We start from the raw sequence: 23,265 nt of genomic DNA, 5'->3' as shown, positions 1-23,265 counted from the left end.
TTTCACTGGGGTGTTGTGAAAATAACTTCATTAATGGTTTGTGAAGCACTGTAGTGTTGACTGCTATACAGAAACCTAAGAGGAAATTAATAATTCTGTCTCTGGAGCAAGTTTTGAAAAGCATGCAATAAAAAGGGCCTGAAGGCACACATTTATCAGAAGGGAAAAAAACCCAAAATACTACATTTGAAATATTTAAACAAAATACTTGAACTGCTCATTGAGTGAATGCTGTCCATGCTTTATCCAGCAGATTTCACCCTGATTTTAAACTCCCAGCTCACAATCTCCATTTGCAAATTACCAGGTTTCTAAAAATTCAGAGCTGTCCAGCTCTCCACAAATGCCACAGCACGGAATCCTACTGATGAGCCCATGGCTCACTAGCATCACTGGCAATATTTAAAGTCACTGTACAGACCTCTATCATTTCAGCTTATGGAATAAAGCAACAATAGCATCTTTCTCAACAAAAACCAGTACTTCAAGGACAGAAGATCACACTTTGACAGTAGATTTTGATGGTATTTTGAAGTAACAAAAGAAAGATTCAATTCAGTGGAGGGAAAAGTGCTTGAAATTTTATACAGAGCAATACACATTCACTTCCTTTCCAGAAACAGCCAAACCATTTTGATAATAGTCATTCCAAACACTTTGCCCCAGGAGGAAGGCCAACATGGAAAATATGAACACAACCAGTTAAAGTCTATGGAGATTAAAAATAAATTTTAAAAATATCTTGTTAACAGTACTTTACAAGTGAGAATTTTCAGACAATCTCAGTGGCAGTCAGTATTTTCTGCCCTACCTGGAATTCACATGCATGAACTGCTCCACACAGCGTTTTGCTTGCCATGCAACTTATTTAATTCTCTCCTAGCCTGTTTTCTCCAGTGCTGAGGGTTTTTGTATTATTGTTTTATTTTTATTATACACCCTCTTAGCTGTTTCTTATATGGAGAGAATAGTATTCCTTAGCTTCCCTTAAATAACATAGAGATGACTAATCACTATGGCACCTAGGAAAGATATGTCAGGTAAAGTAAACATTCTGAAAAGAATGAACCCTTGAGCTATCCCTGCCAAATACTCTACCTGGATCTGTCAGAATGATTATGGTGCAACCAAAGAAGGATCCTTTGATGATTGTGGAGTTATCTGAATTAGTAAACTGCTTGGTGAATAGAAAGAAAGCATACTGCCAGTTACTTAAAAGCTGTGGCATTTAATAGAAATTACAGAACAAGAGGGCTGCATTTCCTGACTATAACATGGAAGCCATCAAACGTGTTTTGAAAAATGTGAGTGAGAGAAAACTGCTATTGGTTACATTACTGCCACTTGTCCAATTTGCTTAAATAGTACAAACGTAATGTTTGCTTTTTGGCTGAACAACTTTACACTGATATGGTTTATTAGGGGCTGAAGCTAAAATTAGAACTGTAACTCCCCAATACCAACACAGAAAAAAGGACATCCAGTGCTTCGCATCCCTTCAAAATCCAGACTTTATAAAAAAACAAGTGTGCAGAACAGTGTTTTATGTTTAAGATTATCAGGAAAAAAAAACAACAAAAACAAAACAACAACGACACAAGAACAAAAAATAAACAAAAAAATAAACAAAAAACACAAAAAAACAAACAAACAGAGTATTACGTCACTCTCAACATGAAAGAGGACACAACCTGCTTTAGGTGTGCTGAAACAATCTATGTTAGATGTGCTACGGCACAAATGACTTTGTTCTTTCAATTTTTTAAGAATTGTTCTTGTGTATATCAAGTTAACTTTTAAAATATCCTTCTTAAGCACATAACTGAGTCTGGAAACTTATTTTACCCTCATTCTAAAGTAATGCTTGCAATATCCTCTCTATACTTCCATTTTTTGTTCTTAGCTGTCACTATTATTATTTTATGTGCTTCACCTGTATTTTGATGCTAAGTCCAGTCACCTGATTCTGATGCCCTGAAACCTGATGCCCTGTTTGAGAGACAAACACCCCATCTCCCTCAGAGATTTGGGGTTTCACACTGCGTACATGGCCTAAGGGAAGAGTAAACAGTACACAGGCAGGCTGAGGGACAGCAAAGGCACACAGATCTCATCTACTTGAGGAACTGAGTCTCCCATCCTGAATCTCATCTGGGAAAACTGACATCCACCCTGTCACCAACAGATCCCTCTTAAAGAACATATGATCCCAAAGCAAAATATGTGGGAAGGCAGGGAGTCCGCTCATGTGGTTACAAAACTGAATCCACAATGTTGAGCCCCTTTACAATCTGCCCACAATACTGTAGTACAATACCAAATACAAAATCCTCAGACAAGAAATAACTAATGTCCCAGCAGTAGGCTTAAAACTCCTAGTTTGTTAGGGCACAGGGAAAAAAAAAGTAACCTAAAATAGGCAGTTTATTTCTCCTCTTGCCACAATTCCTTACAATAGTTCTTCATCCACAGTGGCCTCCTTGTTATCAGACAGCTGATATTTCCCTCTTCCAGATGTATTCCCATATACTTTGTGCTATAGACAGTAATGCTTTGTTTGGTTCTCACAGGCATCTGGAATATAGGCCTGTGGAACGCAGCTGGGAGCTGCATATACAGAAACGCCTGTGCTGGAGCTGAAAAGAGCAAACCCACTTCAAAGGGGCAATGGAGAGAGTTAGAAATTGGTCGGACAAGAAGGATGATGTGAGGAAAAGGAAGAGATAATGGGAGCTGTGGTTTGCCCGTGACACTCATGAGAGGATTAATATACATAATTATAAGTAGCTCACAACAGTGTCCTCCCAGGCTGGCTGCCTCTGACTGGTTAGTAGAGGCTCCCTGGAGCACAGGGTCCAGCACAAATTTTTTGTAGTTTATTCTGATGGCAAAATACTCCTAATCTGATACATGCTGCTGGCAAGAATCAGTGAGAGTTAGAGAAAAATCTCAAGCCATATTATTAACTCACTTATGTTGTTTCATATAAACTCAAACTTCTAATATGATCAGTTACTTATTTATTCACAGACACATCTCTGAAGTATACAATTCTGTAACTTGCTTCAGAAAAAATAGTATCTGTTATACAATAAAGAGAAACACAAGCTCCTTCCTTTACTTTTTAAGTAATTAATCTCATTACTCCCAAATTAGAGGAATACCCCCTTTAAAATAACAGAGTAAATTAATCCTCTTATTTGTTCTGAAGGCAAGGGAGGAGAACATCTTTTATGCTTCTCTCTAGGAGGAGACAGCTGACTGGGAAGGCAGTGGTGTACACATCCACACGAGAGAGAAGAAAATTCACACACAAAACTGTAGCTGATGAAAAAACAGGTTGAACTCTATCTGGCACATGAGGATGACTTACAGACCTTGAAGACTGTGCTTCAAGAACGCTAATATGGAAAAATTACTTATTTCTCCAATATGGTTTTATGCCTTGGAAGAGGTTTGCCAGCATTAGAATGACTCCAACCCTGTACCTGCCATTTTGCAAGTACTTCAAGAGTACTACATAGACCTTACTTTCCTGATCTTCAGACTGTCAATTTCACATCAATAAATTCACTACTTTTGTCAAAAAAAAAAAAAAAAAAAAAAAAAAGTATCAGTTGTGTGACTTACCTGTGCTGCAAGTACTTTGCATGTCAGATTATCTCCCATTTGAGAAAACTAGGAAAAAAACCAACACAAACAACAAAACACAAACAACGAAACAGACAGTTAGTATTAAACTTATTTAAAGATTATCTTGTCCAGCCAGGTACACCTAAAACCTCCTACTATCACCCCCTTGGCAGGATTAAGGAATAGTAAGGCCAGTTCTGTAATGAAAGTGAATGTCTTATCACCCTAAAATCTGGTTCGTATTTGATAATTGGTACCTTTCTTCCACTTACAGTTTTCATATTATGCAAGCTCTTATATACTCTGAGTCAATAAGGTATAGAAAGATAAGCTTCAAATACATTATGGAAAATCAGCATAAACCAGAGCTCAGGACCCTTGGGCCTCCCTGAGCCTTTGGAAACAATCACGGTTTACGGTGGTTAGCCATTGCCTCAAGGGAAACGCACTCAGCTTTGGTGAGATAATGCACTCCAAGTGTCATGAGTTTTTGCAGCAAAAGCATGAGCTGCAAAGGCAGGACTGCCATTCATAAACCAGCTTTTGAGAATACAATTATCAAATCCAATTTATACATCCAAATGCACCCACATGGCAGACCTTGCAATAGAAAGCCTGATTCTTACAAAAAAGTGTAAGAATTAGTTTACTCTCATTCAATGAAGTTTAGATAAGATTCAACAAAATGCTAATAATAAGGTCCAAGTAACTACTAAAGGCAGAACACTATTTCTTGAAAACTCTGAAACTCTGCAAGACAGAGAAGGTTCTCATCAGAACTGCAGCCACTCTCCAAGCCTGAAATAGTGTTCAACTACTGAGAGAGTGCGCCAGACTCTGAGAGGTGCACAAGTAACAGGTTGAGAGATAATGGACACTCAGTTGCAACAAGGATTATTGCAATCAAATATTGCTAAAAGAAAAAAAAAATCACCATGAGGATAGTAAAATACTTCTGTGACATGCCCACTAATGTACCAGATGAACCACACCAGTCTCCATCTACAGTACCCCTCCTTCCTTCATCTCCAATGAGTCTTATATAAATCTTCCTGGCGGGAACTGTAGGTAGTCTGCATCACGGGGAACATTTTTCCCTTACATCTTAGAATCCTATAACTTATAATATGAAATTGAAACCAACATAAATTAGTAATCCAATCCCTATATTCCAATTTAATGAACTAGAGGCTTCATGGCTTTATTGTTTTGTGCCACTGGACCAATCACTTGGTTTACAGATGGAATGTACTACTTTGTTAATAAATAAACGCATAAAAAAATAAAGGTATCCTCAATGCAATTATGCTGATGTCCCTAAGAAACCAGAATGCAATTATTTAAAACATTTTCTTAGATTACTCTCAAGAAAATAAGGAAAGAAATATGAAATTTGTGTCCTTTTAGCTTAAGCTCATTTTAAGAACAGCAACAGTGATGCAGTTAGTCCCCAGTGGCAACTGAGAAGCACTTAGCCAGAAAATTGTTATTGGATTACAGTTCTGGATTCATAAAACGTGGCTTAAGATTGTTTTAGACATCTATGAAATGACCCATTGTCAAAACTGGTATGACAAACAAGTGACAAAGTTATGCTATTTGGCTATTTTGAGGATTTTTCAGATCACAAAGGTAACTTGGGGCTGTATGAGACTACACAGTTTTGATTCAATTATAAAAATAACTCAAAATAAGAAGAATTCTAGCATAAATAATTGAATCTCTCCGGAGGAAAAGAAAAATCCCCACAAACATGTGCATAAACTTTCAAGTGTTCCTGATGTATAAAGAATTGTGAAGTGATATGGTGATCAGAAGTCAATTCTGATACTGAGAACTACCTTTCAAACTAAATGGTTTTCTTTATTAAAATAAACAAGATGAAAAGGGCACCAAAGGACACCACATGATTTTTAACAATGCACAAATTAAAACCACTTAGGTACCACTAAAGTTCATATGCTCCTTTTCATTTCACTTTACAGTGTTTTTCAAACAGATGATTTCCTGGATGAGAATCCTGTCTCCCATATTTTAATCTGCTGGCAAAAAAGAACAGCTAATGTGAACATATATCAGATGCACATACGCACACTTAAATGCAAACAAGAAATGAAACCATCTTGGCATTTGAGGTCACCAGTGACCACTGGCAACAGAGTAAGTATGAGGACCTTAATCAAAAACCTAACATGGGATGTAATTTCTTCACATAAGCTCTTCGTCATTTTTCTTCTCTGCCCATTACTTGGTATGTCTTTTCTCGTATAATTACATAACATCCTCAGCACCTATTTCATCCCCTGTTAATTTTGTTATATATAAATACAGACATGCTCAAGGAAACAAACTTGGCAAGTGAAGAAGCATAACCAATTTAAAAGAAAAAAAAAAAATCTATTTACATACTGATGATCAGTATGTATCACTGAGCATTACTAGATGCTCATAATCCACATGATGGCCTTCTGACAAGAAGTGCCCGTGCAAGAACAGCTTTTGCTGGGATGACAGAGATCGCCTAAAAGTGCTGGTTACAAGGAGGTCTCAGTTTTGATTGTCAGTAATCATTCAGGCTGCTTGTAGCACCAAAGGGCAGTAGTGGCAGCTGGTAAACCACAGTGGTCTCACAACACTGCTGGTTCTCAAATCTTTTTTCTGGAAATCAAAAGGATTGCAGATGGGGAGGGGGGAGAAGGACATAAACTTGGCAGCTAAAGGCCCGTAAGATTTTTGCAGTTTATCCTACAGACCAAAGCCACCTTATTTAACTGCGAGCACTGCATGGCTATTATCATAATTGAAGATTCGCAGACTAGCAGAAGGTTCCTCCCTCACATCTCTGCCATGAAAGAAGACAGGAAAGTAGCAGGAAGTCTATAGTAAACGAAGAATATTCTACTTCCAACTGGGAAGTTACCAAAATCTTAATCAATCCACCCTTGGTGAACAAATTGGCAGTTTTATTTCTTCCTCCACAGTGTCCAAAAACTAATTTTGTTCATCCCTGTGAAAAAGGCAAATTTCAGATGGGTTCCATTTAGCAGGGTCACAGAGATCAGATCTGTATTCATCTGAACCTATGTATCCTCACATTTAGAGTCAGATTTTAAAATTATTACAACAAAAACTACTTCGTTCCTTGAATGATACCACTAGGTCATAAAGGATAGTATTATTTAAACCAAAGTAAGAGGATCACTAACTGCTGTTTGCAACACAAACATAACTTTCAAACTTACTGTGTCCATACAGAAGGATACTATTTCTCTTTAGAGATGCATAATGTCATTTGATACAGCAGCTAGGGAGAAGAACTAGTCTGTTTGAAAAATCCTTCTCTTTAGGAGACAGTATTGAACCTGTTTTGTTGCATTCACTAGGAAGTATAATCCTAAGCTGTACCAAAGTCTGTTCCCAAGTCTGACCTGCTTATCCCTAGAATTCTGTTTAATTACCCAAAAGTGTACAAGAAAGTGGAACAGTCCAGTTTGAGCACCCCGATGCTGTCTCAGCAATTTCTGCTCCCAGCACATACTGTTTCAACAACCAGTGATCACTGGAGTTAAAGTGCATGCAACCAGCTGAATAGGATGCAATTCTTATTCTTATGATGAATATCAGGGTCAGAGGTGAGTGCCAGATAACACATAGCAGATGTGGAGGGAGTACAAGGAATTCTGTTTACTTTGGGTGACCACCTACGTTTCAAGGGGGGATACAGGGGGAAGCTAATACTGCAAGATAAAGACTGTTCAAGGGACTGCATTGTACAATATTTTGCAGGACAAAGCTACATACTTGTATGTTAGCATGAACTATTATTGGAATATAAGACACAGTCCAGCCCAAATTAACCACTCATGGAATGTGACTCTTCAGGAAATGAATTGGAGAAATCTCGTAAAAACATACCACATAGCCTGTGATCATTTCAGCTGATATTGAAAAGCTGTATTTATTTTTGTGTTGCTTATATTTCTTTCAATTTCAGGATTTTTTTTCAGGGAGGAGTAAAGCAGTGTTACCATGTTGAAATGGAAAAAGTCTGATCTGAACCTGAGGACAGTCCTAGATAGCCACTGAGACTACTCCGCAAGATTCCCATGACAGCACATTTACAATCTCTCATTATGGGACAAGAAAATACCATAAGTCATTGCTAGCTGCTTGGGCTAGATCCTCAGCCCTGCAGCATGAGTTGTGCAAAAGGGACTTGAAACTGCTCCAGACAGTGGATGATTCTCCCAAAGATGATGCACAGTGCAGGAGATTTACAGGAACTTTTCAAGCTGGTAAAACTATTAGCAGCCATTCAGCTTCTCAGCATGTCACAGCTCACGGTAAAGGATGAGGAACCTTTCTCCTCAGTACCATCAGCTCTTAATGCTCAAGCAGCAAGGACACAGCCCTTGCGACTACATTCAGCTACTGTGATGGACAGGTGAGAAGACTGATCACTTCAGGTATATCAATGAGCTTACTGTACAAAGAATGAACTTTGTTTCCCCTGCTCCCTCTTCCCCTCCCAAAGAAATCATGGAAGTCATTAAACATCTTGATGTTTTCCATATGGATATTTCTACAAGTTATAAGGTCAAAGTGGACAAGTTAGGAAAACTTAAGACCATCAGAAAGGACTGAAAAGGAGAAGGGGGGCAGGGAAAGCAGCTCACTTTCAAAAGAAAACAAACAAACAAACACCTCAAACCAAACTATCCTGAGGCAAGTTGTATTTCTCAACATGCTACAGACATCCACTTCCCAGACTACTGAAATCAAATGCATTTGTGAAAACTCCCACAACAATGTCTGAGCAAACAAAAGAATAGACTTTGTTGAAATTTTTTCCCCCCAAAATTTCCACGTATTTTCTAAAGCAGGTCTAGTAGTTACATCCACATAATATGATCCAGTCAGTGCTCTAAATGGAATTAATGGGAATACCAATACCATTTTTAATTAGTCTTTATAGAAACATCTGAGAGAGGCTAGTAACCTGTGGAAGAACAGATCTTAGAAAACAGCTGTGAGGAGGCAACTTCAGTTCAAGCAGGAAAAAGGAAAAAAACAAAAATCCCACCACATACATGTCCACCAGTTAGCCTGCTCAATTTCTAAATGTGTTGTTACATTTATTCCTTCATAAGCTTTGCTTTGGATGTTAAGGATTTAATCTCATTTTTATGGGTGACGAACAGAGTGAGGAAGTAAGTTTGGCAAATGATCTCCAAACTACTCTGGACTCTTTGAAGATAGAGATGTACTACATTTTTAAAGATATACATTGACTCATTTAGATGATGGATTGAAGTGGAGGATGGAGGACAATTTAAGTAGAAAAGTCAATAGTTTTCAGCTCTAAGCCTTCTATGCAATGTACATCTCTTCCCAGGTAACATTAAAGATAATTAAAAACAATACTGATTCTTTAAAGCTGAAATGTATTTGCAGCATAAAGCAGTCATTCTTTTTCAAAATCAAAACAATCTGCAGAAACAACTCAGATATTGCTAGAGTTTGGCTGAAACAAATGCGCAAAAGAATAATAATTTCTCAGAAAGTAGAAGGGAATGTATCCAGCCACTCCACCCCCCATATTCACTTTTGGTCTGCTGCCACACTTCCACTTTGGCAACCAAAGGAATGCTGTGGGCACCATATAAAGGCACGTGTGGCAGCCTGAGGGTTAAAGTAAACACTCCTTATCTTTGACAGATGGTTAATTCATGGTCATTATTACTAAATTCAATTGCTCAATAATTTAGATATGACAAACATGTGTGTAGGAATATATGCCAGGGCACCCTTCTAGGAATCCCAAAATGCAATATTCCCTCCATGCTTTCACCATACATTCTCATGCTGAGTGTGACAGATTGAAACAAATGCAGGCTTTCTGAGCCCTCCAGCTCCCTCGTGCCACTCTCCTTACATTAGTGAGTGGTTCTAGAGAGTTACTGTGTCCAGACCTAGGGAGGGATGAATGGGCTTGGCTAAAATAACCACTTTGGCAGTAAGCACAATGCAAGCCCTTTTTTTTTTTTTTGCGGGGGGGCGGGGTGGGGAGGTGGGGCTGGGCTAACTTTTCCAATTCTGTTGTTGCAAGTATCACCACCTAAGTAATCATAGGGAATGAATGTGCAGACAAGGTCACAGTTTGAATGGCACTGAGTGCTAGTAGGTCTACTTAAAGGCTGTATGAAATGGCTTTAAAGCAGACTGTATCTGACTACACATTCACATCAATGATGAGGTGCACACCCACTTCCACTCAACAAACGGCCCTTCTTCCTCCATTGCCATCCCTTATCCCAAACCCAGTCCATTTTCTCACACGGTGACAGGCATAAAGATCTTCCAGTAAATGAATCTTTAAAAAAAATATAAATAAATAATACATAAAATTCCCTTTCCCTCCTTTTAGATGACAGAGGAAACTCAAGGCGAGTTCTCCGTTTCCACTGACACTTCCAAATTGGCTGGCACAAGAAAGCATCTCAAAATACCTCTGCAGTTCACTCACTGCAACTCCAAGTCTTCCACTGACTTCAAAGATGTTTGGATCAGGCTCAAAGTCAGCATCGTAATGTGCTAGCACAGACTACCAAGCCACAACACTGGCTGGAATCCATGTCATTTATATGCTATTGCTAAACAGCACAGGAGGCTTACACAACTTCGGGTCTCTGAAAGCATGTGCTGTTCTTTCCTTGTTAGTTTGCAGAACAGTTTGTAAAGTTCCAATAATTCCTATACTGATATAGGTTAATTCACAGGTTTCTCATCTGAATCGCAAAATCCAGGTATCACAAACTGGCTTTGCCTTTGACGTCTTATGCACATAAGTTTTCTGTGTTCCCTTCCTGCCCAGAAATTTCACTGCCTTCATGCCTCTCTATAGAGCCCTCAGATGTCATATTTTTAGTTAGAATATGACCCTTCTAGAGCAGAGACCTTGCCTTTACTTGTTAGTAACTCACTTGGTACACTATTGACACTGTATAATATGAAAAAATAAATCACAACAATAGTAAGTGGAAAAAGCCTCTGTGCTGTTTTTCTACCATGGCCATTAATCCTACTCAGAGTGCTTGCAAGACAAAAAACTCCAAATAAGTGTGTGAAACCTAAGCCTTAGCTGTAAGTTTGCAAAGTATCTCAGCCACAGAGGAAACCGAATCTAACCTTCTGTATGCTCAAGCCAAGTGAATCCATTAAACAAGTTCAGATAAAATATTCACAGTATCTGTTTCAAAGACCTGTATTAGCATGTGTGTCTTACACACCATCCTAAACTACAACTGCTTCAAACCATAGCCACAGAGCTAAGCTCTCTCAATTCTGAAAGCTAAGGAGAGTTAAAGAACAAGACACCTCATAGGTCTCTCTCAACATCTCATCCAACCTACTCTTTGGCGAGCAACCGCTCTGACATCTGGTGGTGTTAAACCATCTCTCCTGTCCTCGCCTTCTAATTGAGTTTGTAAACTATGCTTACAAGAAGCTTGTAGAACTAAAGTAAAACTAATAGAAGAGTATCGTAACCTTAACAGTATGGTGCCATATGGAGTACCATACAGAGCTAAAGGTAAGCAAAGTCAGAGGAGAAAACACTGTGCAAGCTGCTCTCACCTTTTGTAGCCAGATAAACACACACTTCTAATGAGCAATCACATTTTTTAAGTCACAAAAGTGCAGCAGAACATCACAACCCATCTCTTCTCCTTCTCAACAGATAAAGCATTATTTTGCCTCTAATTAAAAAGATTAATAAAGTAAGAGAACACATCAGGTTTGCATCAATCATTGCCCATGTGGTTCTTATTATTGTAATTAGAAATTATCTCCTCAAAATTGTTGGATGAAAGTGCCATGATCCACAATTGAAAACACATTGAAGGGAGTTATCCAACTTATTTGACTGTTTCAAGGCAGTCAAATTTAAGAATACTGTGGAGGTAATGTATTGAAAAGAGTCCTAAAGACAATCTGTCAGTAAAAGTGTCCTGTGAACTCTCTATTCAAGTATGTGAATAATGTAAAGGCTTTTCTTTTTTTTTTTTTTTAAAAAAAAAAAAGACTTACTATTAAGAATGAACACTAAAAAAAAAAAAATTAAAAGCTATTTCATACTCAGCCACTGAAATTCAAGGTTTTATCCTGTGAGTTCTTTAGGTCCTGTATATATTAGGAGTGTTCAGTTCCCCTAGGACTGAACCTTTTAACATGTTTAGATTTTCACAGTGAATGAGCCAAATTTCAAATAATCCTGAACAAACTTTGTTCTTTTGCTGACATATCACCCCATATTTCACAGAAAGTAATGATCAATTTTGACTTCCAAGCTTTCACAATATACGGGATTTTGGAAATGGATTATCTAAATAGAGGTATTTTGCATATGCAGGACTTTAGACTTACAAATATTTGAAACAGAGGTGCACAGCAAATAGAAATTAATTATAGTCCCTTTCTTTCAGACGTCATTGTATGGTAGTTTTAAGAGCAAGCTAATTACATGAAAGACAGTAGCATGCTTGAAACCAACCCTTTTTAAAGCTTTCTTTGTGTAAATTAACTGTTAAAAGTTTTCTTCCTCACTTTCTTCCTCTTCGTTTGCTACACTGAATGCATGTCTTACATCTTGGCATAGGATACAGAGACTTCATGGAGCTCTCTTCAAAACTATTCAGGGTGTAAAACCACTCACTAGCTTTTGAGAAAGGTTTCCTGGATGCTACCGAAAAAGAAAAAAACTTTAATGAGCAGAAAGGTATCTCCTGTAACATAAAGGAAAAACCTTTTATTTAACATATCACAGGAAAACACCAATATGTTAAAGAAGGACGTGTTTGGAAATTATTGTGAAAGAGAAAATAATTTTTTCCTGGCATCTTTATTTACATTTGAACTTTGCTACTGGTTTCCTTCTGTAGCTTCTGAAAAACAGTGGTCTCTTGCATCTAGTTTCCAGTTACTGACAGAGAGCTTGATCCATGGGTAGTGGATTTACATGACAGTCCATTTACATGACAAGAGATGAACATTCTCCAAAGGCTATTTAGAAAACTAAAGGTGCTGTGTAATTTGTTCCGCAATCCTCAGCTATGAAAACCAACCTTTTTAATTTTAGTTTTTGCTCAGATGGAATTAACCAACTCTCAGGAAAACAATAACAACAAACACAAACAACAAGGAAAATGAAACTACAGAAGTGCAGAATTCTGAAACTAGACTGTGGGAGGGAAGTGGTACAACATATTCACTGTGGCCCTCTAAAATTTCCTATAGAAAAATGACCCTGTATCAAAGAAAATGTGGAGAAAAGAGAAACAGTGCTGCTGAATATGACAAAATGCTTGTTTATGTTTAATACATAGGCAAAATTGTTCAAGGACAGTTAAATGTGACCCATTAAATATACCAAGGTCTCCAATACCTAGGGTACTCTGCTGAGTAAGTGCTGATCATGCAAATTACGGCTGCCTGGGGATACACAGTGCTTTTCAGTTGCAGTTTGAATTTACCAGGTTCTCAAAAAACTTTTAGAGCTGTGAATTCATGTTACAAGTTCACTAGGGCTACTTCCATTTCTTCAGTTATTTCTGAGCAAATGCAAGGAAATCCAAATTACACATCACCTCTGAAACTGGCACCAAACACCCAATCAAAACTTTACAAGTCAGGTGAAGATTAGCGTATGAAATGAAAGAGCTAAGAAAAATATACAAGAAGTTAGGAACAGCAACGCTGGTTTAGTAAGGATACAATGTACCCACTGTCTGAATACAAAATGGCAGGCAATCCGTTTTTAGAATTTTACTATAATTATATAGATACTAACCTATAGGGAAATTATGTTCGTCCTAAGTTGCCCTAATGCCCATTCCCCAACCATTTCTCTAAAAGATTAAACTGTGCCTTTTCCTATGGCTATTTTTAGTAATTGCATCAGTAATTAAACATTCTGTGGTCTGGGGCCCCAAAGAAAATATCACTCTGGGTTCTGGATGTATTCCATGATATCTTGAAACAATCTTAAAAAACGCATGCAGCCAGTGCTGTGATTCCCACCGGATCTGCAGGAACCCATTAAGATCACCAGGGGAAGCGCGTGGTTGTGACAATGCAAGCAATTTAGCATTACTCACTGGAGCTGAGGCATGACACAGTGTGAAGCTGCTATTGTTCCCCTTGGTTTCTCTCAAGACACTCAAGTTCAAATCTACTCACAGCCTAATTCGTAGCTGAAATCTGAACCAGAGCGTGCAGCCTCTCAAGGGAATGTACCAAGCGCCTGATAACAACCTGCTTCCAGGAGAAGGTGCTTCGAATTCCTATTCTGGTAGAATCTCTATGAAAAGAGTACTAATTACCGATACAGTAACTTGTACCTGTTCTTCATTTTGCAGGTCTGCACTGTCAACCAAGTCACAGGAATTGGGTTAAAAAGAGAAGCAAACTCACCCCAACCCCAGTAAAAGCGGTCTCCTTTAACTCGGATCATTTCAGTGCCTAGAGGTTCATGGCAATGCCATCACCAAGCAAGCAGTGCTGGCAGGGGCACACACACAGACTGCAGCCAGCGTTTCACCGCTGCAGGACACGTGGCCTCGGAGACACAGGACTTGTGCAGCAGGACACACACACAGATCAGTGACCTGCACTCAGTGCCTTCACATCTCAGCTGGGAACTCTGAACACAGGACCATTATTTGTTCATCAACCTACTCTTTAAATCCGTTTCTTTCCTTTAACAGCACCTGACATCAAACAGTTAATTCTGCCCAGAACAAACAAAATGGTTTCAGTACTCTCATTAAGTGAGGTGTTTTTTTAAGTGAATCCAATCTGATCCCTGATCCAGATTTTCTTTCTTTTGTCAGTTTGCTGGCATGCTGCAAAATCAATTATCTACAGAATCCTAGTTTACATTAAGAGTTAGTAGGGTAACAACTGTAGTCACTCTTGCTATACAGTCCACACCTTCATATGAAGTTCTTTTGATCTTTTAATGATTTCTGTTCTTTCTCCACATTCTTACTAAGGACAAGTTCAAAAATTAAACACTTAATGAAGAAAAACATACACTGCATCCACTAGCTACACACAGTAAGCAAACAGATGTAGGTGGGTTGTTTAGCTTCCTACCCAGAAAGCAATCTTAAGGTATTGTTGAAACTTATACAATATTATTAGAGGCATGCTGTCTCACATCCAGAACCATTAGTGCATTTTATTTGACATACATCAACTAAAGGATTAACAGGGGAAATAAATTGTGTTTTTTCCCCCCAAAGATGACCATGAATATTAAAATAAAGATTGCTAGAAGCCATTTGATCACAAGCCTCTTTTGAACTGTTTGTGCAACTGAAAAAAAAGAAAGATTCTCCTATATTATCTTTATGTTTACCAAAATACAAGCTGCTGTATACTAGTTGAAAAGCACATGGATGCCTGCTTCTATATCTCACTTAAAATGGTTTTCTTCACCTCACAGAAACGAATCTACCTAAAAGGTAATTGTTGCATAACACTTTCAAATGACTGTCGGTAAAACAACCTGAAGCATTAATGCCAAAACATTGGCACGGGCAATGGGTGCAGTGGAGTTCAGCCTAGACACTGGAATGGCTAATGCTACGAGACATAACGCTTTCTTGCAAAAATGTCATTTCATTAGTTCACTTGAAGTGAAAAAGGAATGTGGGTGCTTGAGGACACTTACTGCACACTAATTTTGTGTGCTTGCGTATACGTATTTAGCACTTATGTGCAAGTACACACATGCATTGTCAGAGAAGGATACTTTACTACATATGGCATTGAGGCAGTCCCTGCTAGTGATATTTCCTTTATGTTTGTGTACTTATAAAGATGGCCCAAGATGCAAACAGCTCAGAGTGACAAACTAAAAAGTGAAAAAAAATTGAACACACTAAGAGACAGCACACTTAAACCACCACTTATTAGTATTAACAGTTATGGTGTGAGAACGACAGAAAGTTGACCTTGGTTAGTTAGTGTTTTTAAGCCACAGAGACAGAGTGTCCTATAGACACTATAAAAAACCGCACTGCGGAAGCATTTACAGGGTACAACTTTCAAAGTGCACAGTGAGGTTTTATAGCTATCTCAGACCTAGTGTGCTAAATCCCGAGCTACTGAAATCAACACAGTTCCACTTACTCTGGTAGCACTACACCAATTTACATCACCCAAGGATTTAGCCCAGGAACCGTAATGGGACTCCCGTGGCCTCAGCTTTCACAGAACAATCTGATGCTATATAACATAATCTGAAAACCTGAGAAATTCTAAATTAAGACTTCTGTTCTCTCCATATTTCACCCAGTTGTGTTTAAGTGCATTGCTGCAGAGGCCTTGATATTACGCATTCAGCGCACCAAAACAGAGTCACAGGAGTTTTCTCCTCGCTCAGAAACTAAGATGCTATTGAGTCCAATGGGACTCATTCAGCCAGATCTTCTTGAAGCAAAGAGTGGGTCTGGACCAGACTGAGTGACCACCATGATACTGAAATGTAAAAGGCTTTTCATAGTCCCATTTCAGATGATACATTCCTGTGTGGTGTGGCCCTGGTGTGGGCAACAAGCTTTGTTAGTTAGGGTCCCAAATGGCAACATTTAGATCTGGATACCAATTTCCTCTTACACTGTAAAAGATGTCCCTGAACTTCAAAATTAGAATGTTATTCTTGGCTGACCAAGATCAAATAGAGGGATACTCTACAAATAGAAGTAATTTTGAAAAAATCTAAATATTCAAGCACATTTTCTCAGATGGCACAAAACCAACATCACTACATTTACTTCAGTGAGTCTGAAAAACTCACCTAAGTTGAAGGACTGACACTTAAATATCTACAGTCTGCTAAATGACTTGGTATCAGTGACATGAAGTACTAGGCTCTGGCTGAAGTTTCATGAAAGATAGATTAAAGGCCATCACTGGACAGAGACTGTAGGGCAAAAACATATTTCAGAAAAGAAAATTTCTTGTTTCAAGTTAGAGTTCTCTTCACAATGAAAGGTGACCTTTGATATAATTCTTGCTTGCTCTTTGTATTTAAACTCCTTTTGCTTTCAGTACAACTCAAACACAGATGATCACTGTCTTCATCCTTTCTTTAGCATCCCTATTTCAATATTCCAGACTCAACCATCATTTACCTCAGCAGTCCCCTACTGTGCATCTGTCCCTCAAATCTTAAATACCTGTCCTCCCAATCTGTTCTGAGGCCGAGTCCAAATGAGTTTTGTGCATGTAAATTCTATTATCTACATGCATAAATGACAGAATCTACTGCCTATGCATGCAAATGTTAGCTATCTGGAGCAACCACTGTGCCACTGTGTATCAAGGGGCAAAGGTTTTTCGTACACAAAGAGAAGTCTATTAAGTATACCTTTGAAACTGTGGTTTTAAAATTATGTGCAAGAAAAAAAAGCACTCCTTCCTCTAAACAGCAGGTATTTCCAACAAGTGTAATTTTCATGTAGCTTAAACCTCAGGATAACCTTCAGAGGTTGAGTTATCCTTGCTTACAGCTCTTCAGGATTCACCTGGCCTTTGGTAATGCTAAAGCATATGTGCAATCTGTCCAGTGAAAGTGTTCAGAGGAAGAAACTTCATCCCACTAATATAGATTATCCACAGCATCTGAAAGATTTCAGGTCATAAAAACATATAAGGAAGTTTAACAATTTATTCACCAAAAAGACGCTGTAAGAGATAAGAGAGAACTTGAAAAGCCAGATGATGTTTCTGGTTTGGCGTTGTTTTTATTTTTGGCTAAGGCATGTTTTCTTTTAAATACTGCAAATCTCAACACTTTTATTTTCACTCACTCCCAAACAGGTGATAGACCCTTTTTTTTTTTTTTTTTCCTTCTTTTTTAAAGCCAGGAACATTCATTCCAGGACTAAGAAACTTCTAACACACTAAGTTTCAGCCCGAGGCCAACTTACTAACTACTGCAATCCGCTCCTGAAGAGGTCTGAAAATGGAATAACTTACTTACCCTTCATTAAGGAAGCACCTGGTTTATCCTCTGCATCTTCTATGTCTGTATAGAAAGTCAGGGTTCAGGCTATATCAACTCAGTTCTTTTGCCTAGCTTTAAATAAGAACTGAATTCAGTTCAGTGTGTGTGTATGTTATGCACACATTTATATACACCATTATATAGATGCCAGTTATCACTCAGTGTATGAATCAATCCCTTAGCACTTTATGATTTATGCAGCTTTCTAGGAGAGAAGTAGGCCATGCCAGCCTTGAAAGCACTTTAGCTTAGTTGTTTTTACTCATGAAGGACATGTTGTCCTGTAATTATTCTGTCATTTCTTAAAAGGTGAAATCCTTAACAGGTTCATGCTTTATGTGCTGCTATGTGTATGTGTGAGTGTGCATGTCTCACCAAGTAGGAATCATCATTATAAATTACTTTACAAGGAGCTACATAGGGCAGGACAGCTTAAAATGTGTTAAATATCCTCAGAGTTTACATGGACGGTTTCAGTGGGAGCAGCAGTGAAACAGGATAAGGGGGAGTCAAGGAAATCATTAATATGTTCCAATTACTGCCCTGATTCGCAAAATACACAACTGCATAAAAGTGTCACTTTCTGTTTTGATCCTGTCGGTAATGTAATGTAATGTTGTGTTGTGTTTTCTTGTATCATTTAATAGGGGCAGTATCAGCAAAATGTGCAACTTTAAACAATTATGCAAATTTTTAAGTAATGTGTTCAGAGAAAAACTGAAAGGAGATTCTGACATTAATCAGGGACTGCAGGCTCTGCTTGCAAGAGTTCTGTAAAATATAAGCTAACCTTAGTGGCTGAAAGGAAAAGTGTCTTTGCTGCCTCAAATTAACAACAAAAAACAGCCAAGAACATTAAACTCCCCTTTCTACACAAAAATCTATCATTCATCTTAAAGGAACAGTAAGAAGGCATATAAAACCTCCTCTTTTTTAGATATATCAGAATATTTGGACAATTTTAATAAACTTCTAAAATGATTTATAAATCACACGAATTATGGGAGCTCTACTATAGGTTGTCCCTAACAAGTATGGTTGTGCCTAACTAACGCTTATCTGATACACTGGCAATATGAAGCTAATTAAGAGTGTAAACACAGAATACTGAACTGGTTTCAAGAAAAAAAAGGTCGGCCTGGACCCCAAATGAAAACAGGGTGGAATCTGGATCCTTCTGATACTTGAAAAGAGTAAGAGGAGGTTCTGCTTAGCTGGGGTTTCTTTTAACTAGAGATGGGAGAGTAAGCAAGCCTGGGATCCAGGCTTCAGATTCAAATTTTAGATCTTTGTTGGAAAGTACTTGTGTGATACTCAGCCCTTACTGTTAACCAGGGAAAGAAGCATAAACCAGCCAAAGAAAAGCCATGTTCAGCATGACCATGAAAAGGAAATGCCATATCTCTCATGAGAAAGAATGATCTTAAAAGGCATCTATCCCACTCTCCCAACTACTGGGGTTCAGGCAATATCCAGGCTCTCTTAAGATTATTATCTGAACTGCTCTCTGAACCTGTTTCCCCACTGTCAGCTGTAATACATGAGGGCAGTTTACAAAAGAGTGTAACTTATTCACTTCGAATTTCCCAGCTTTAGTTGGTTTAAGTAAGACCCTTAATGTCACTTAAACATAGTGGGTTTGTGTTATATTTTAATTTTGAAAGGATTATCGAGAAAATCTACCCTTTCCGTTAACTTTCTTTGAAAAATGATTAAGAGTTTTAGAAAGGATCTCCACATATCCTCCCCCTGCCTGATAAGTTACCCAGAACGAAACATGTAATATAGACGAAATTTTGAAAAAATGCAGAGGCAAAATATAAAGTTCTCGATCTGAAATTACAAATACCAGTGTGTTACTTGGGAATGCAGTGTAATACGGTTAAACACTGTAAATTATACTGAAATTATCTTTACGTTGGTATTTGGCTCTGTATAGTTTTATTGATAAAAACAGCTATTTATTTTTCTTTTTATGGGGCTAACAATTACATACCACTTAAAAGAATTTGACTGCTATTAGCTGACTGCAGCACTTGTGAGCAAAAAGTCTCATTGTCTCACACAAACATTACCAGTAAGTAATATTCCTCCTAAGAAAGACTTTGGAGAACTGTTAATAAAACGGGTCATCTTTAGCTACTCCTTCTTAAAATAACACATTAGCAATCTTGGATTGCAACTAATTTTCCTGATATTACATGTAGAGGTCACTGTGAAAACCCAACAGAGATGGGATGTAATGAATGCATCACTCATAAATATGGTTCCTCAAATGTAAAAATCTGGCCAAGCTCAAAGAGCAGAGCAGGAGGCAAGACAGCTTTCATATGCTTTCAAGTGCCTTTAATGCACTTCATATACACTGGATAATTGTGTACCTCATTTCTTCAAAACTGAGTAGGTTATTTTGCTTTAAATCCATTTGTGGAGTATGCTGCTATGTATCTCTTTTAATTTAGTATAGTATTCTCTGGTCTAAAGCAAGCAGTTTAAAATTAAATAAGCTAGCATACCTATTGCACAAAGCAAACTACTGCATTCCAGTGAAGCCCCTTTGAAAGCTGTGTCAAATCTCTGCTGTCTCAGGGAGGAAAGTACCTCATTCCCTTTGCATTAGTCACCCTGCTAGAGATTAATCCTAATGAGCTTTTTCCTACAGGCTTGGCTGGCACACCCAGGATTTGCATTACATACCTGTGATTTCTCAATATTTATCCCAAAATGTGAGCGTTTAAATGCAGATAGATATCAACTTTCCAGAAACCATTAACTACAGCATTACTGTAATAGTTTATCGAGCCTAGAGTGAGGCCAGCCACAGGGTGCTCCCTCAGCTTTGGTAAGAAGCTATCACACAACTAAGTACTGTAAAATCAACACGGGCCAACACTCATACGAACACCGGTGCAAATGACACATCTCAAAAAAGGTCACTGTATTAAAGAGCAACAGTGCTCTCTTTTTCTTTATTTCATCATCCTCATTATCTCCTTCATTATCTCCCTATTGCACTGATTTTTGGCAAACAGTAGGCATCTATTTGATGTGACTAGATCATTTGCAGACTCTGCAACAGAGTTTCAAGCTTCCTCCCAGCTGTATCCTGCCCTCCTTACACAAACAACCATCCCTTGGCCTTTTCCACCCACCAACATGAGAAAAGACTAACAAAATTTCAGTTCACATAGAAACCAGGAGTTTCTTTGATCACTCCTAAGTTATTTTACTCTACAAATGCCACGCATGAGCAATTTTTATTGAGGGAACAATACTAAACTGTAATCTATATCTACAATACCACTAAACCATCACAAAAAAGATCTATCATTCAAAAAAATACTTGCATGCAACTTGGCTCAGTCCTTTTGAAAATAAAATAGCTGCTATTAGACGCATGGGCTAAATCAAGAAGCCTGGCCTCTTCTGGACCACAGGGCTGGAAAATAATCTTCAGATCTGAAGAATTTTAAAAGAAGACAGTAACAAGCCCTTTTCCAGTTAAATGAGGGAACTCATAGCTTGGTTACTGCAGCCAGTCTAAATCACCGCAGCACTTTATGCAGTGGAGCTGTGCCTTTAAGGAAGACCAAACTGCTTACAGTTTCAGAGTTAAAAAACACCACTTGAACTTTTTGCAGAAGCAAAATAGAAGTCAGCACAGCTCACAGTCTAATATACTCCACGAAGGACACAGTGTGAAACCAGACAGCTTTACTGAGCACTTTCCAGCTGCAGTCTGGCAATGGCAGCATAAGAACACGATACACAACTCAGTCTCTATTAACAATAAATAAAGTAGCATAGTTGTGCTTCATCATGACAAACCACAGTCAGGATAATCATTCACTGGGACTGGGCAAGAAGCCTATATTCAGATTTCTACCTCCCTTAAGTGTTTCTAAGGTACATAGAATCCTAGTAGCTTAGGGCTAGGTAAATGAAGTACTACGAGTTGTACATTGGTACACTTAACTTTTGGACATTCAGCCATTGAAGCAGTGCACAACAAAATTTGTGTTAATGTGTAAGGTTCCTAACCAAAGAATGAGAAATGTAGGTAGTAACAGTAACAGCTGGGCACAGCTCTCAGAAGGAGCCACCAGAACCAGACAAGAAGAGTCATGAACATAGGTTGCACCTAAATTTCTACTTCCTTAAATGTGAGATGCTCAGGCATCTGAATAGACAAAGAAAAAGGTATCTCCACCTGTTCTAGAATTACACCACAGAATTGTCTGAACCACAGTTTTTCAACAAAACAGCAGGCCCGCTTTTTTTTTAAAAAATGGAATTTTATGGTAGTGCCCTTTCTTTTTAAGTCTAACATCCCAGTGGTTTGAGCACTGGTAAGAAAGTGGGAAACTGGGTTTGAAATATTCCTGCAAGTGTCTTAATTAGTATCTCCTGCACAGGTTTCCTAAGCCCCAAGCCATCAGGCAGCCAGTACAGGGGCACTCGCCACCTCTCCTGACAGTCCAACCTCAGCAGTAGCTCTGTAAGATTCATGAATATTATGAGAAGTGCTCAGGGCCTGGAGACCTCAATCAGGGCAGAAATCTATAGAAAAAAGAAGCCTAGAATCCTTAAGACTTTTCCAGTCTCTGGGCATCTGAGACTGTTTGAAAACAGAAATGTGCTGTTTTCTTGCTGGGTACCTATGATGATCTTTTAATGGAGGAGAGCTAAGCTGACTCTGCTAGCTCCATGGAGCAAAAATTCCCCTTCTCCTACTTCCCATGCACAGGCTCTGACAGCGACATTGCCAGCTGTCTCTGTTCATGCAGGCCTCACTGTGAAAAAGCCAAACAACATGACTTTCATGCTGCACCGTTTAGCTTTGGCTGAAACTGTAATCGTGTGTCTGTGGTTTTCCTGTTTAGGTGCCTAATTTGACTGGCTGAGCCCGCTCCTTCAAGTGTGGAAGGGACTCTGAGGGTATAAGGAAATCAGCATGTTTCTGCCAGAGACATTCCACCAGCATCTCATGTTTGTTTAACATGTACAAACAGCTAAAATAAAATATTTGTTGGCCTCGGTAATAAACAGAATATAAAATAGTGTGAAATTAAGCGAGACCAGCTGGGCTCCAGGAGAAATGAAAGGAACAGTTTAACTTCTACTACACAACGATCTGGAATGCAGACACACTAAGATGCACTACTATTGATGTGTGGTTTTGATGCACTTTATATACAAAGTGCTGATTAGATCTAGCTACCAAAATTATGCCCTTTCATATCCATATGTCAGTAATAAAATTTAGAGGAACAAATCTTAGGATGCTTTCTACTGTTTTAAATCAACTGCTTTGCAAGCCAAGTTTGCAGTGTTGCATCATATGCTGTAGAAGTATGAAGTTGTCACAGCAGTGATAACTGATTCCATTCTTCCAGAGGAAAGAAAAAAAAAACGGAAAAAATAATTAAAAAAAGAAAATAAATCATTCTTCTGCTCCAAGGCAAGATTTGTCCAGCCCTTATGAACCTGTCAGAATTTCAGGATATATGTCTGTATAGCTTCTGTGTAGGAGCATTTAGGCCTCCATATATATATTT

At 38.4% G+C, this 23,265-nt stretch overlaps 1 protein-coding gene across 49 annotated transcripts in view; it reads right to left on the bottom strand.

Moving 5' to 3' along the window:
* The window catches only part of LOC135580042 (uncharacterized), a 494,152-nt gene that overhangs the window by 166,449 nt on the left and 304,438 nt on the right, over nt 1-23,265 (bottom strand). For all 49 annotated transcript variants that reach the window (XM_065071243.1, XM_065071198.1, XM_065071196.1 and 46 more), the window contains one exon: nt 3,631-3,678. The gene's annotated coding sequence lies outside the window, so the exon portion shown is untranslated. The remainder of the gene's footprint in view (nt 1-3,630; nt 3,679-23,265) is intronic.

Source organism: Columba livia, chromosome 8 (assembly GCF_036013475.1).
Source record: "Columba livia isolate bColLiv1 breed racing homer chromosome 8, bColLiv1.pat.W.v2, whole genome shotgun sequence".
NCBI lineage: Eukaryota > Metazoa > Chordata > Aves > Columbiformes > Columbidae > Columba > Columba livia.
This window is presented reverse-complemented; position numbering and strand designations above follow the sequence as displayed.